The sequence below is a fragment of the Nicotiana tabacum genome, chromosome 1 (assembly GCF_000715075.1).
Source record: "Nicotiana tabacum cultivar K326 chromosome 1, ASM71507v2, whole genome shotgun sequence".
Lineage (NCBI taxonomy): Eukaryota > Viridiplantae > Streptophyta > Magnoliopsida > Solanales > Solanaceae > Nicotiana > Nicotiana tabacum.
The window spans coordinates 210002382-210017405 of record NC_134080.1 but is presented as its reverse complement, the minus strand read 5'-3'; the positions used below and the strand labels follow the sequence as shown (position 1 = coordinate 210017405).

The window sequence follows — 15024 nt, the reverse complement described above, 5'->3', positions numbered from 1 at the left end:
AAGTCATTTTGATCAGTTGCAAGTGTCGCATTTGTGACCTGGGGTTCGCAAATGCGAAGAACCTATCACAAATGCGAAGAAAGTCTCGTAAATGTGAGCCTGACCTTCTGCAATTGTGATCCCTGCCATTCCCAGACTCCTTTCGTAAATGCGAAGAAAAGTTCGCAATTGCGAACACTGCTGGCCAAGCTTCTCCTTACAAATGCGAACCCCTCAGAGCTCGCAACTATGATGCTTGATCTCGCAAATGCAAGATCAGAGGCCTATAACCTACTCAGTTACACCAGCAAAATTTTTCCAAGTTCAAATCACTCCGTAGCATATCCGAAACTCACCCGAGCTCTTGGAACTCCAATCCAACCATGAACACAATTCTTAAAACATTATATAAACTTGATCGCACGATTAAATCACCAAAATAACACCTAAAACCACGAATTTAGCACGAAATCACATGAATTCTCAAGAACATTTTAAAATTCCTATTTTCACAACCGAGCATCTGAATCAAGTCAAACCAATTCTGTTTTTCATCAAATTTCACAGACAAGTCTTAAATATTATATTGAACCTGTACCGGGCTTTGAAACCAAAATATAGACCCGATACCAACAAGATCAAACATCAATACTTTTCTTGAAAACCATAATTTTTCAAATTTCAATTTTTAACAAAAATTCATAACTCGGGCTAGGGTCCTCCAAATCCGATTCTGGGAATATGCCCAGGTTCCATATTTTGATACGGACCTATTGGGACTATGAAAATAAGAATCGGGGTCCGTTTACCAAAAATGTTGACCGAAGTAACCTCAAATAAAGTTTTGAAGCAAAAATCCTTATTTTTATCAACTTTCAACATAAAAGCTTTCCGAAAATACGTCCGGACTGTGCACGTAAATAAATTAGGGATAAAATGAGGTTTTAAAGGCCTCGGAATAGAGAATTTGGTTTTAAATCATAATGACCTATCGGGTCATCACACTCTCAAACACTACATATCCCTAGCTGGCAATGTTGTTTGTCCACTAGATTTGAGTAGTTGTCCTGAATTGCATTATCTAATTGGAGATTTTGTATCTGTTACTTTTTTGAGAGTGATATGGATTTCAATTATATCATTGGTAACCATTCTCGTAATACAAAAGATTTTTATCACTTTATTCATCAGTTGTCGGAACCTAAGGAGATGCACCTGTGATCCAATTAGCCTCGGTCATATCCATTCAAGTGATACTTTTTCCGAATCATGGCATATCCCTTGGTTTCACTAACAATCAAGTTGCGGGTGATGGAGCTAACATAGTAGGGTTCATAACAGTGTGGGCGTTGCTCTATAAATTCGATGGAGATGAATAATTCTTAGCAAAAGAATTTATTCCACATTATGAAAGGTCAGTAATTAAAGACCCTTATGGACTAGGGATGTCTATGTGGGATGAAACAAAAAAATATAAGTTGGAGATGTGTGACATCGTCACTCCTCTAGATAAGGTTCGACCTACTTTTATTGTATCACAGGATGACATTGAATATACAGGGGGGATTGTTTATTTTTAATTTTAGAATTATAAGTAGTTGACTAGTTTACTAATTAATCGACTAGAGATAACAACAGAATAATAGTACTGCAAAAATAAAATATCGAAAAAAAGACACCAGAATTTTATACTAGTTCGGATTTAATGTGAAAGCTACTCCAGTCCCTTGGGTTGCAAGGGTTATCTCTTCTTGATACAATGCCTTACCAGTTTTTGTCTCTTTTTTCTTCTCTCGCTAACTATACAGCAGATCTAAAAAGAACTACAATGCTTGTTTGGAGTAGAACAAAATGAGTGATAATGGTTCGTTCAATGTATGGCTGCTTCAAGCCTGGAACAGATGTATATATACTTCATGAGGCCTTCTTGACTCGTGAATCTTGAGAGATTGCAAACCCAAGGGAGTTGATTCTTGAAAGGAATCATAAATTAATTCTTTCCAAGAATAAAGACAAGTTTCCATTGATCTTCCTTGATTTTTGGTCTTGACAGTCTATTTATCCGCTAGGCATATCTTTCCCGTTACTTGAGTGATCACCGATGGATCCCTTGATTTTGGGCTTCAATGATCTCCATTGTATCGCTTTGCAATCTTGTTTTCCTTTGATTTGGGACCTTCTATAGTAACTTCCATCAATCATCTATGAAATCATTGAGTGATTCTTTTCCGGATCTCCACTCTTTCTTCCTTTTTCATCTCTAAGCATTGATACTTTTTCCTTTTTGCTTATGGAGCTCCCGTTAACGAATATTGTTTCCTTAATCCATACTTGAATTATAGGACTTTTTAATTCCTTTATTTTATCCCTTGTGATCCTGCACCAAATGTGATATATTATTTTTCATCATTAAAACTCATATTTAATAATCTTCCCATTTTTGATAAAGACAAAAATAATATATATATATATATATATATATATATACATAATAGTTTACTTCCCTGTTGGCCTGCTCACCTATAGTCAACTCCCCCTCAACATGTGCTTCAGTCGACTCCCCCTCAACATGTGTTGTCCCGCAATGTATTACTTCTTTTCTCATATGCTTCAGTCGATTCCCCCTCAACAGGTGATACTATTTACCCTGCAATGTATGACTTCTTTTTTCTCCCTCTTTTTTGACATCAGGAAAGAGGGGATATGCATAGATATAATTGAAATTAAGTAGAAACAGGTACATCATAGGTAAATATTTGCAAATCACATACATGCAAAGTTTAACAAAAGTAAAGAGAAATATCCAACGACTGGTGACCAGTCCAAAACAAAAAAAAAAGCAAAAAATATTATCTGAAATCAGCACAATTAACGACGCAAGAAATAAGTGAAAGTTTTGCAAATCGCCTCCTTCAGACGCTCAAAGCAGGCATTAGCTGAAACTGTCACCCTATCAATCCTGGCATGTACCTCCTTGAAGGTTTTGATTGTGTTTTCTGCAAGTTTGAGAATTTTGGCCCTTATCTTTGAAACGTCGGACACAGTCTCTTTGGATATGGAATGGATGTCCCCAACTGTAGATTGAGTTGCAGCAAGAAGGTCCTTGATGATGTTTAACTTGTTGTCAATGGCAGTTAATTTTTCTACAAGATCAGGATCACTTACAGTATGATGGGAAACAGATGCTTTTATCTTAGAATCAGGTTGAACACTCTTAAATTCACCTTCCTATTTCTTTACCCAGGAGCCATTATTACACACACATCCCATACTGGAAAATGTTCTAGAGTTGTAGCATTTAGAAACAGAGACAAAGGGGTATTCTGAAATAGAGATGTTGTGGGCTTCCAAAATGTGGGTGATAGCCATACCATAGAGTAGACTGGTAGGATCATCAGCACTCTAAATTATGAAGTTTATGACCCATGAGGATAGGTTAACCTTAAGTTCAGTCACAAGACAGTAGACGAGAAAGGTGTCTCGTTGAGGGAAGGTGGAGAATGAGCCAGTGCGAGGAAGAAGTTTAGTTTCAACAATGTGGGCCAGAACTCGGGTTTCGCAACTAACATCACTGGGACCTAACTAGCTAGGAAGGGAATCAAATGGACACTCAACAATGCAACATTTTTCTTGACCAAAAGAAATTTCAAAATAATCAGGCCAAGTATTCATGAAAACATGGGAAAATCGGCACTTACACTGAAACATTGAGTCAAACATGGCACAATCAAGAATAATACGTTTTCCTAGAACATGGAATCTAACTTATAAGCTTCCTAGAGCGAAGATTGGCATAGAAAATTCTCTCTAAGTGTGATCATCACTTGTTTTAAAATGAAATTCTGCATTCTGAGTCCTTAAAAACCTCTTTAGCATCACCTCGATTTGCGTGCGCAGTCTGGGCGCATTGCCGAAAAGCCTATATGTGAAAATCTGTGAAAATGATAAATTTTGACTATAAAATGAGTTAATATGACTTCGGTCAAAATATTAGGTAAACGGACCTGGACCCGTGATTTGACTGTCCCGAAGGGTCCGTAGGAATATATGGGACTTGGGCGTATGCTCGAAATAAAATTTCGAGGTCCGAAGCCCGAGAAATAAATTTTTGAAGAAAATTATTTTCTGAAATTGTTTATAAGGTTGGGAAATGAATTTTGATTAAAATTTGATGGTATCGGGCCCGTATTTTGGTTTCGGTACCCAGTACAGGTCTTATATAAGATAATTCTGTGAAGTTTGGTAAGAAACGGAATCCATTTGAGGTGTTTCGGACCTTAAATGCAAAATTTGATGTTTAAAGAAGTTTTGGGAAAAATTTATTGATTTTGAGGTTTAATTCATAGTTGTTGTTATTTTAGTAATTTGAATGCATGAGCGAGTCCGTATGATGTTTTTAGGGTGGTGTGCATGTTTGGTTTGGAACCCCGAGGGCTCGGGTGAGTTTTGGATAGGCCACGGGGTGCATTTTGAACTTAGAAAATTATAGGTCCTTCAGCTTTGTATAGCAGGCTTGCAGGTTTCGCATTTGCGAAGCCTGGCTCGCAAATGCGAGCGGCTTGTCGCAATTGTGAAAGAATCCCAGGCCAGCTCCCTATTGCAAATGCAAAGTTTCCCATTTGTCAAGTGATCGCAAATGTGATGCTGTAGTCGCAAATGCGACATTATTTTCGCAAATGCGAAAGTCCAGCATTTATGAAGGGTTCGCAAATGCGACCCTTTGTTCGCAATTCCCAGCTCGCAAATAAGGGCCTCCCTTCGCATTTTCCAACGCAGCAGAGGTCGGGATTCGCAATTGCGAACCCCTTTTCGCAATACCCATATCTGAGGTCTGCAAATTTTATACTTAGACGATTTTCAACTCATTTTTACATCTTTTCAAAACACAAACTCCTTAGGGTGATTTTCCAAGAACAACTCTTCTTCCAACTCGATTGTAAGTTAATTTCAACTCATTTCCTTCAATCACTAACATCATTTCACAGGATTTCAACTCAAAATCAATGATTTTCATGGGGGAAATTGGCTGTTTTCGGTAGAACTTAGGGTTTTCAAAAATTGGGAATTTGGACCTCGATTTGAGGTCCAATTTCATAACAAATCATATATTTGGGTTCGTGGGGGAATGGGTAATTGGGTTTTGGTTCAAACCTCGAGATTTGACCATGTGTGCCCGGGGGCGATTTTTAACTTTTTGGGCAAAACTATGGGAAATTCATTTTCATGCATTCAAATGGATTCATTTAGCGCTTGATGATGTAATTAAGTAACTTATGACTAGATACGAGCGAATCGGCGGTGGAATCAAGGGGTAAAGCTATAATTGAAACTTGAGTTGTGTTCGTGGCATCGAGGTAAGTGTTTGGTCTAACCTTAGCTTGAGGAATTGGGAGTTGTGTCTTATTTGCTACATGTTAATTGTGGAGTACAATGTATAGGCATGGTGACGAGTATCTATACGTTGGTGTCAATCATGCCCGTGAGTCTTGTATTATAATTGTTATGACTCTGTTGTGGTTTATTACACTTCATATGTTATTATCACCATTGTTCCCTTGCCGGGATATTTGTTTGATATTAATGATCCCTTGTAGGGATGTTTGTTTTGATAGTATTTTTCCCTTGCCGGGATGTCTGTTTGATATTATTGTTCCCTTGCTGGAATATTGTTCAAATATCATTGTTCCCTTGCCGGGAAGTTGTTATATTGCTCTTGTTCCCTTGTCGGGATTCCTTGTGATTATTGTTGGCTTGTAACTAGGAGCGGGTGGAACGCCTACCACAAGATATAATGGTTTTCCCCTCCTATCTTTAATTTTTTATTCCTACTTTACTTTCCGTTGTATATTATATAACTATACATGTTTATTTGGTGGTCTGGTCCTAGCCTAGACACTTACCTGCACATAGGGTCGGTTGTGCTGATACTACACTCTGCACTATATGCAGATATTGAAGCAACGCTTGGACCGTAGTTTGGAGGCTATCTTCAGGGCACGCGGAGATCCAAGGTAGACCTACAGGCGTCCGCAGGCCCTGACGTCTCCCTCTATCCCTTATTCCCTATTTCATTTTCCTTACTTCAGAAATAGTGTACTGTTATTTATTCAGACTTTGTATGTAGCAATCTTAGACTGTCTGTGACACTGTGACACCAGGTTTTGGGTGATTAAGGCTTGAGCAATTGTAATAGACACGGATTTTAGATATTTTATTGATGTCTTCTACTTTATTTTAAAGTTCCATTGTTTATACGTTATCGCCTTATATTTGTTAAAAAGAAATAATTGGACAATGAAGTAAGTAGTCAAAGGATTGGCTTGCCTAGCTCACATTAGTAGGCGTCATCATGACTCCCGAGGGTGGGAAATCCGGGTCGTGACAAGGTTGTATCAGAGCTCTAGGTTACATGTGTCTCACAGTTCACAGACAAGCTTAGTAGAGTCTGAGGGATCAGTACGGAGACGTCTGTATTTATCCCCAGAGGCTACAGAGTTAGGAAAAACTTCACATTTATTCTTTCCTATCGTGCTGTTTGGTCTCTCAATGATAATTGAATTTCTACTCAGTTCTTTCACAGATGGAGAGAACGCACGCTTCCTCATCCACTAACTAGCAGCCTGAGCCCCCAACAGTAGCTCCCACGAGGGGCAGAGGGTGAGGCAGAGGCCGAGGTCATGCTAGAGGATGAGGTAGGGGTAGATCTCAGCCTAGAGAAGCAACACCCACAACGGAGCCTCAGGTTGATTTTGATGATGGGGTTCCATCCCCAGCAATTCTGGTAGGCCCAACTCATGTCCCAGAGGGGTTTATTGATACCCTAGTTTTTCAGGATGCTCTGGTCCATCTAGTGGGCCTTATGGAGAGTGTTACCCGGGCAGGTTTACTTTCTGTAGCACCAGCTGTCTCTCAGGCTAGAGGAGGAGCCCAAACTCCTGCTACTCACACTCCGGAGCAGGTAGCTCCCCAGATTCAGACTCCAGCGATTCGGCCAATTAGAGTAGTTCAGCCGGGTGTGGTAGCTTAGGCCGGTGATGGAGCAGTTATGTCTGCCGATGCTTTGTGGAGGCTTGATAGGTTCACCAAGCTCTTCAATACTACTTTCCGAGGTGCATCTACTGAGGATCCCCAGGATTGTCTAGACAGCTATCACGAGGTTCTTAGGAACATGGAGATAGTTGAGACCAATAGGGTTGATTTTGCCACTTTTCACTTGTCTGGATCCACCAAGACTTGGTGGAGGGATTTCTATTTGGCTAGACCAGTCGGGTCGCCAGCTTTGACTTGGGAGCAGTTCACTCAGCTATTTCTGGAGAAGTTTCTCCCCATCACTCAGAGAGAGGCCTATCGTAGGCACTTCGAGCGTCTTCAGCAGGGTTCCATAATTGTTACCCAGTATGAGACCAGATTCATCGACATGGCTCGTCATGCTCTTGTCACACTTCCCACCGAGAGAGAGAGAGGGTGAGGAGGTTCATTGATGGACTTATTCAGCCGATTCGCCTTCAGATGGCTAGGGAGACTAGGAGTGAGATATCTTTCCAGGAAGCAGCCAATGTGGCCCGGAGAGTAGAGATGGTTCAGCCGCAGGAAGGTGGTCATGGGTCAGACAAAATGCCCCGTCATTCAGGACGATTTAGTAGTACCTTTTCTGGAGGTAGGGATTCACATGGTAGAGGCCATCCTCCTAGGCCTTTTCAGTCAGCACTTCAGGTTTCTCACAGTGCTTCAGGTGGTCGTGGTTCTCAGATGCAATATTCCGATTAGTAGTCATACAGTACACCATCAACTCCTATCAGTGAACCGCCACTTCAAAGTTTCTAGGGTCATTATCCCCAGCATTCGAGGGCTTGTTTTACTTGTGGCGACACGAGGCACATTGCTAGGTATTGCCTTCAAGCACCGAGTAGCTCTCAGCATCAGGGCTACTATGTTATGGTTCAGGCACTAGGTGTTCCACAGCCCGCCCAGCCAGCTAGAGGTGGGGGTAGAGGTGCTAGAGGTGGAGGTAGAGGTATTAGAGGTGGAGCTGAGGCCGCTAAAGGTGGAGGTCAGCCAACAGCAGACCATCCTAGTGATGTAGTTTAGGGTGGTAGGGCCCAACCTCGATGCTATGCTTTTCCATCCAGGACCGAGGCTGAGGTTTATGATGTAGTTATTATAGGTACGGTTCTAGTTTGTGATAGAGATGTTTCACTATTATTTGGTCCAGGGTCTACGTATTCATATGTGTCATCTTATTTTGCACCGTATCTGGTTATGCCTAGTGATTTCTTGAGTGATCTTGTTTATGTGTCTACACCGGTAGGTGATTTTATTGTGGTAGATCGAGTCCATCACTTTTATTTAGTCATGATTGGGGGTTTTGAGACTCGTGTAGACTTGTTGCTTCTAGACATAGTTGATTTTGATGTTATATTAGGGATTGACTTGTTATCACCTTACCACGCTATCTTGGGCTGTCATGCTAAGATTGTGACCTTAGCCTTACCGGGTTTACCTCGTTTAGAGTGGAGAGGGACTCCTAGTCATTCTACTCATAGTGTTATCTCTTATGTGAAGGCTCGACGTATGGTCGAGAAGGGGTGTTTGGCCTATTTGGCATATGTTCGTAATTCTAGTGCTGAGGTTCCTTCTATTGATTCCGTGCCCATTGTTCATAAGTTTCCTAAGGTATTTCCTTCAGACCTGTCGGGTATGCCACCCGACAAGGATATTGACTTGTGAATTGATTTGACTCTGGGCACTCAATCCATTTCTATCCTGATGTACCGTATGGCCCCGCCCGAGTTGAAAGAGTTGAAGGAGTAGTTGCAAGACTTGCTTGAGAAGGGTTTCATTAGGCCGAGTGTTTCGCCTTGGGGCATGCTAGTGTTGTTTGTTAAGAAGAAGGACGGATCGATGAGGATGTGTATTAATTACCGGGAGTTGAACAAGGTTACGGTCAAGAATAAGTATCCATTGCCTCGGATTGATGATTTTTTTGATCAGCTTCAGGGTGCTAAGGTATTTTCGAAGATTGACTTGAGATATGGCTACCATCAGTTGAGGATTAGGGCATCTGATGTCCCTAAGATAGCTTTTCGCACTCGGTACGGGCATTATGAGTTCTTGGTGATGTCAATCAGGTTGACAAATACCCTAGCAACTTTTATAGATTTGATGAACCTAGTGTTCAGGCCTTACTTGGATTCGTTCGTGATAGTCTTCATTGATGATATTTTGATATATTCCCGCAGCCGGGAGGAGCACGAGCAGTATCTTAGGGTGGTTCTTCAGACCTTGAGGGATAGTCAGTTATATGCTAAGTTCTCGAATTGTGAGTTCTAGTTGAGTTCAGTGGATTCCTGGGTCATGTTGTATCAGCAGAGGGTATTCAGGTGGATCTAAAAAAGATTGAGGTAGTCAAGAACTAGCCTTGACCGGTATCAGCTATAGAGATTCGAAGTTTCTTGGGATTGGTAGGCTACTATCGTCGGTTCGTAGAGGGGTTTTCATCTATCGCAACCCCGATGACCAGGTTGACCCAGAAAGGTGCCCGGTTCAGATGGTTGGATGAGTGTGAGGCGAGCTTTCAGAAGCTCAAGACAGCTCTGACTACAGAAACAGTGTTGGTTTTGCCCACAGGTTCAGGGCCTTATACAGTTTATTGTGATGCATCTTGTATTGGACCAGGTGCAGTGTTGATGCAGGATGGCAAAGCCATTGCGTATGCTTCGAGGCAGTTAAACATTCATGAGAAGAACTATCTGGTTCATGATTTAGAGTTGGTAGCCATTGTTCACGCATTGAAGATTTGGAGGCATTATCTGTATGGCGTGGCATGTGAGGTGTTCACGGATCACAAGAGTCTTTAGTATTTGTTCAAGGAAAAGGAGTTGAATTTGAGGCAGATGAGGTGGTTGGAGTTGTTGAAAGATTATGATATCACTATCTTATATCATTCGGGAAAGGCCAATGTGGTGGCCGATGCCTTAAGTAGGAAGTCAGCCAGTATGGGCAGTCTTTCTAATATTCCGGTCAGTGAGAGACCGTTTGCTTTAGATATTCAGGATTTGGCCAATCAGTTTGTGAGGTTGGATGTTTCTGAGCCCAGTCGTGTGTTAGCTTGCACGGTCGCCCGTTCTTCTTTATTAGAGCGTATCTGAGATAGGCAATATGATGATCCCCATTTGTGTGTCCTCAGAGACACGGTGCAGTGCGGAGGTGCCAAGCAGGTTACATTAGGTGATGATGGAGTTTTGACATTGCAGGGTCGAGTTTGTGTGTCTAATGTGGATAGACTTCGAGAGTTGATTTTAGAGGAGGCCCATAGTTCCCGGTACTCTATTCATCCGGGCATCGCTAAGATGTATCAGGATTTGTGGTAGCATTATTGGTGGCGGAGAATGAAGAAGGCTATTGTTGCATATGTGGCTCGGTGTTTGAATTGTCAATAGGTTAAGTACGAGCATTAGAGGCCCGGTAGTTCATATTGTTGTTGGACTCCCAAAGACTCGGAGGAAGTTTGATGCAGTGTGGGTTATTATTGATAGGCTGACCAAGTCAGCGCATTTCATTCCTGTGGAAATCTCCTATTCTTTCGAGAGGTTAGCTAAGATCTATATCCGGGAGATTGTTCATCTTCATGGTGTGCTTGAGTCTATCATTTCGGACTGAGGTACACAGTTTACCTCACATTTCTGGAGAGCAGTTCAGTAAGAGTTGGGCATGTGGGTTGAGTTGAGCACAACATTTCGTCCTCGGACGGACGGGCAGTCCTAGCGGACCATTCAGATTTTGGAGGATATGTTGCAAGCTTGTGTCATTGACTTTGGAGGCTCATAGGATCAGTTTTTGCCTTTAGTAGAGTTTGCCTACAACAATAGCTACCAGTCGAGTATCTAGATGGCTCCTTATGAGGCTTTATATGGTAGGCGGTGTCGGTATCTGGTTCGATGGTTTGAGCTGGGAGAGTCTCATTTATTGGGTACGGATCTGGTTCAGGATGCCTTGGACAAGGTTAAGATTATTCAGGATATACTTCGTACAGCTAAGTCCAGGCAAAAGAGTTATGCAAACCGCAAGGTTCGTGATTTGGCATTCTTGGTCGGTGAGCGGGCATTGCTTCGAGTGTCGCCTATGAAGGGCATGATGAGGTTTGGGAAAAAGGGCAAGCTTAACCCTAGGTTCATTGGCCCATTTGAGATTCTTGATCGAGTAGGAGAGGTGGCTTATAGACTTGCATTGTCGCCGAGCTTATCAACCGTGCATCCAGTGTTTCATGTGTCCATGCTTAGAAAGTATCACGGCGATCCATCCCACGTGTTAGATTTCAGCACTGTCCAGATGGACAAGGACTTGTCTTATAAGGATGAGCCGATAGCTATTCTAGATCGGCAGGTTCGTTAGTTGAGATCGAAGAGTTTTCCTTCTGTTCGTGTTCAGTGGAGGGGTCAGCCTCTTGAGGCATCGACCTGGGAGTCCGAGTCTGATATGCGGAGCCATTATCCCCATCTTTTACCCGACTCAAGTACTTCCTTCTTCTGTCCGTTCGAGGATGAAGGGTTGTTTTAGAGGTGGAGAATGTTATGACCGAAAAGGTCATCACTTGTTTTAAAATGAAATTCTGCATTCTGATGCCTTAAAAACCTCTTTTAGCATCACCTTGATTTGTGTGCGCAGTTCGAGCACGTTGCCGGAAAGCCTGTATGTGAAAATCTGTGAAAATGATAAATTTTGACTATAAAATGAGTTAATTTGACTTCGGTCAGCGTGTTGGGTAAACAGACTCGGACCCGTGCTTTGACTATCCCGGAGGGTCCGTAGGAAAATACAGGACTTGTGTATGTGTCCGGAATCCAATTCCGAGGTCCGAAGCCCAAGAAATAAATTTTTGAAGAAAATTATTTTCTGAAATTGTTTATAAGGTTTGGAAATGATCTTTGATTAAAATTCGATGGTATCGGGCCCGTATTTTGGTTATGGCGCCTGGTATAGGTCTTATATATGATTTAAGATAATTCTATCAAGTTTGGTGAGAAACGAAATACATTTGACGTGATTCGGACCTTAAATGCAAGATTTGATTTTTAAAGAAGTTTTGGGAAAATTTCATTGATTTTGAGGTTTAATTCATAGTTGTTGATGTTATTTTAGTGATTTGGATGTACGAGCGAATCTGTATGATGTTTTTAGGGTGGTGTTCATGTTTGGTTTGTAACCCCAAGGGCTCGGGTGAGTTTTAGATAGGCCACGGGGTGCATTTTGAACTTAGAAAATTGTAGGTTCTTCAGCTATACATAGCAGGCCTGCAAGCTTCACATTTTGTGAAGCCTGGATCGCAAATGCGATGTTGTAAATGCGAGGTTATCCACGCAAATGCGAAGTTTCCCATTTGGCCAGTGACCGCAAATGCGATGATGTAGTCGCAATTCCCAAGTCGCAAATGCGACATTATTTTCGCAAATGCGAAAGTCCAGCATTTTATGAAGGGTTCGCAAATGCGACCCTTTCTTCGCAATTCCCAGCTCGCAAATGAGGGCCTCCCTTTGCATTTCCCAACCCAGCAAAGGTCGGGGTTCGCAATTGCGAACCCCTGTTCGCAATTCACATATCTGAGGCCTGCAAATTTTATACTTAGACGATTTTCAACTTAATTTTCACATCTTTTCAAAATACAAACTCCTTAGTGTGACTTTCCAAGAACAACTCTTTTTCCAACTCGATTGTAAGTAAATTTTAACTCATTTCCTTTAATCATTAACATCTTTTAACATGATTTCAACTCAAAATCAATGATTTTCATGGGGGAAATTAGGTGTTTTGGGTAGAACCTAGGTTTTTCAAAAATTGGGGATTTGAACCTCGATTTGAGGTCCGATTTCAAAACAAATCACATATTTGGGTTCGTGGGGGAATGGGTAATCGGGTTTTGGTTCGAACCTCGAGATTTGACCATGTGGGCCTGGGGAAGATTTTTGACTTTTTGGGCAAAACTTTGGGAAATTCATTTTCATGCATTCAAATTGATTCATTTAGCACTTATTGATGTACTTAAGTAACTTGTGACTAGATATGAGCAAATTGGCGATGTAATCAAGGGGTAAAGCTATAGTTAAAACTTGAGTGTGTTCGTGGCATCGAGGTAAGTGTTTGGTCTAACCTTAGCTTGAGGGAATACGTTGGTGTCAAGCATGCCTGTGAGTCTTGTATTATAATTGTTATGACCCCGTTGTGGTTTATTGCACTTCATATATTATTTTCACCATTGTACCCTTGCCGGGATGTTTGTTTGATATTAATGATCCCTTGCCGGGATGTTTAGTTTGATAGTATTGTTCCCTTGCCGGGATGTTTGTTTGATATTATTGTTCCCTTGCCGGGATGTTGTTGAAATATCATTGTTCCCTTACGGGGAAGTTGTTATATTGCTCTTGTTCCCTTGCCGGGATTCCTTGTGATTATTGTTGGCTTGTAACTAGGAGCGGGTGGTACGCCTACCATAAGATATAAGGAAATAGGGAGCGGGTGGTACGCCTACCACAAGATATAAGGAAATTGGAGCGGGTGGTACGCCTACCACAAGATATAATGAAATGGGAGCGGGTGGTACGCCTACCACGAGATAAATGAAATGGGAGTGGGTGGCGTGCCTACCATGAGATACATAAAATGGGAGCGGGTGGCACGCCTGCCACGAGATACAAGAAATGGGATCGGGTTGCACGCCTGCAACAAGATGTGAAAAGAAAGTGAAATCCGCCTTTGTTTTTCTTATTTTTATTAGTGGTTGGATTTGATTCCTTTATAGTTCTCTTGATATTCTGTTTTACTTGTTATTCCCCGAAGCATGTTTCCCCCTCCCATCTATACTTGTTTATTCCTACTTTACTTTCTATTGTATATTATATAATTGTATAGGTTTATTTGGTGGTCTGGTCCTAGCCTCGTCACTACTTTGCCGAGGTTAGGCTAGACACTTACCATCACATGGGGTCGGTTGTGTTGATACTACATTATGCACTATGTGCAGATCTCGGAGCAGCGCTTGGACCGTAGTTTGGAGGCTACCTTCAGTCCACGCGGAGATCCAAGGTAAACCTGCAGGCGTTCGGTGGCCCTAGCATCTCCCTCTATCCCTTATTCCCTGTTTCATTTTCCTTACTTCAGAAACAGTGTACTGTTATTTCTTCAGACTTTGTATGTAGCAATCTTAGACCGTCTGTGACACTGTGACACCAGGTTTTGGGTGATTAAGGCTTAAGTAATTGTAATAGACACAGATTTCAGATATTTTATTGATGTCTTCTACTTTAATTTAAAGTTTCGCTGTTTATACGTTATCTCCTTATATTTGTTAAAAAGAAATAATTGGATAATGAAGTAAGTAGTGAAAGGATTGGCTTGCCTAGCTCACATTGATAGGCGCCATCATGACTCCCGAGGGTGGAAAATCCAGGTCGTGACACTAAGGGTTCATAAACTTTGGGAGGGGGTACAGAAAAGAACTTAGACCATCCTTGAAAAACAAGCAGATCTTTTACCTTACAATCGAGGTCCTCCATGTCATCAAGGTCGATTACTCTACCATGAGCGATGGGTTTGTCTTTCAGAGCAACAAAGAAATCCTATTTGGGGTATTCCGGAAATTTAGGTCGGACTCTAGAGAACTGTAGAGATCTACTTTGGATTTCTTGGGGGTTAAAGATTCAATGTGGTCTTCTATAGGCCTTTTACTAAGAGCTTTTTCTCCTATTCAGTGAGAGTGTTCAGATGGTTCTGCCTAAGAAGAGGAAAACCCTTCTAAATGATCAGACCCTAGGTCTACTTGTTCTAGAGGCTGAGAAGAGGGTTTTCCCCTGGAATGAGTGCTTTTTCTAGTGGAGGCATAAGGATTCTTAGAGTGTTTAGCCATTGAAGAATTTTGAAGAAGGTATAGGAATAATGAAGAAATGGGAGAATAGTTCAGAGGATTAAAAAGAAGGGATTTTGATGGTTGAGTGCAAGAAAGTAAAGGGTGTCAATAAGGGGTCATGATGATTGATTTTCCTTTCTTGAAAGCTA

The 15024-nt window shown here is 41.6% G+C and overlaps 1 pseudogene; it reads left to right on the top strand.

Moving 5' to 3' along the window:
• LOC142164733 (phenolic glucoside malonyltransferase 1-like) overlaps positions 1–15024 on the top strand; it is a 41636-nt pseudogene that overhangs the window by 21786 nt on the left and 4826 nt on the right.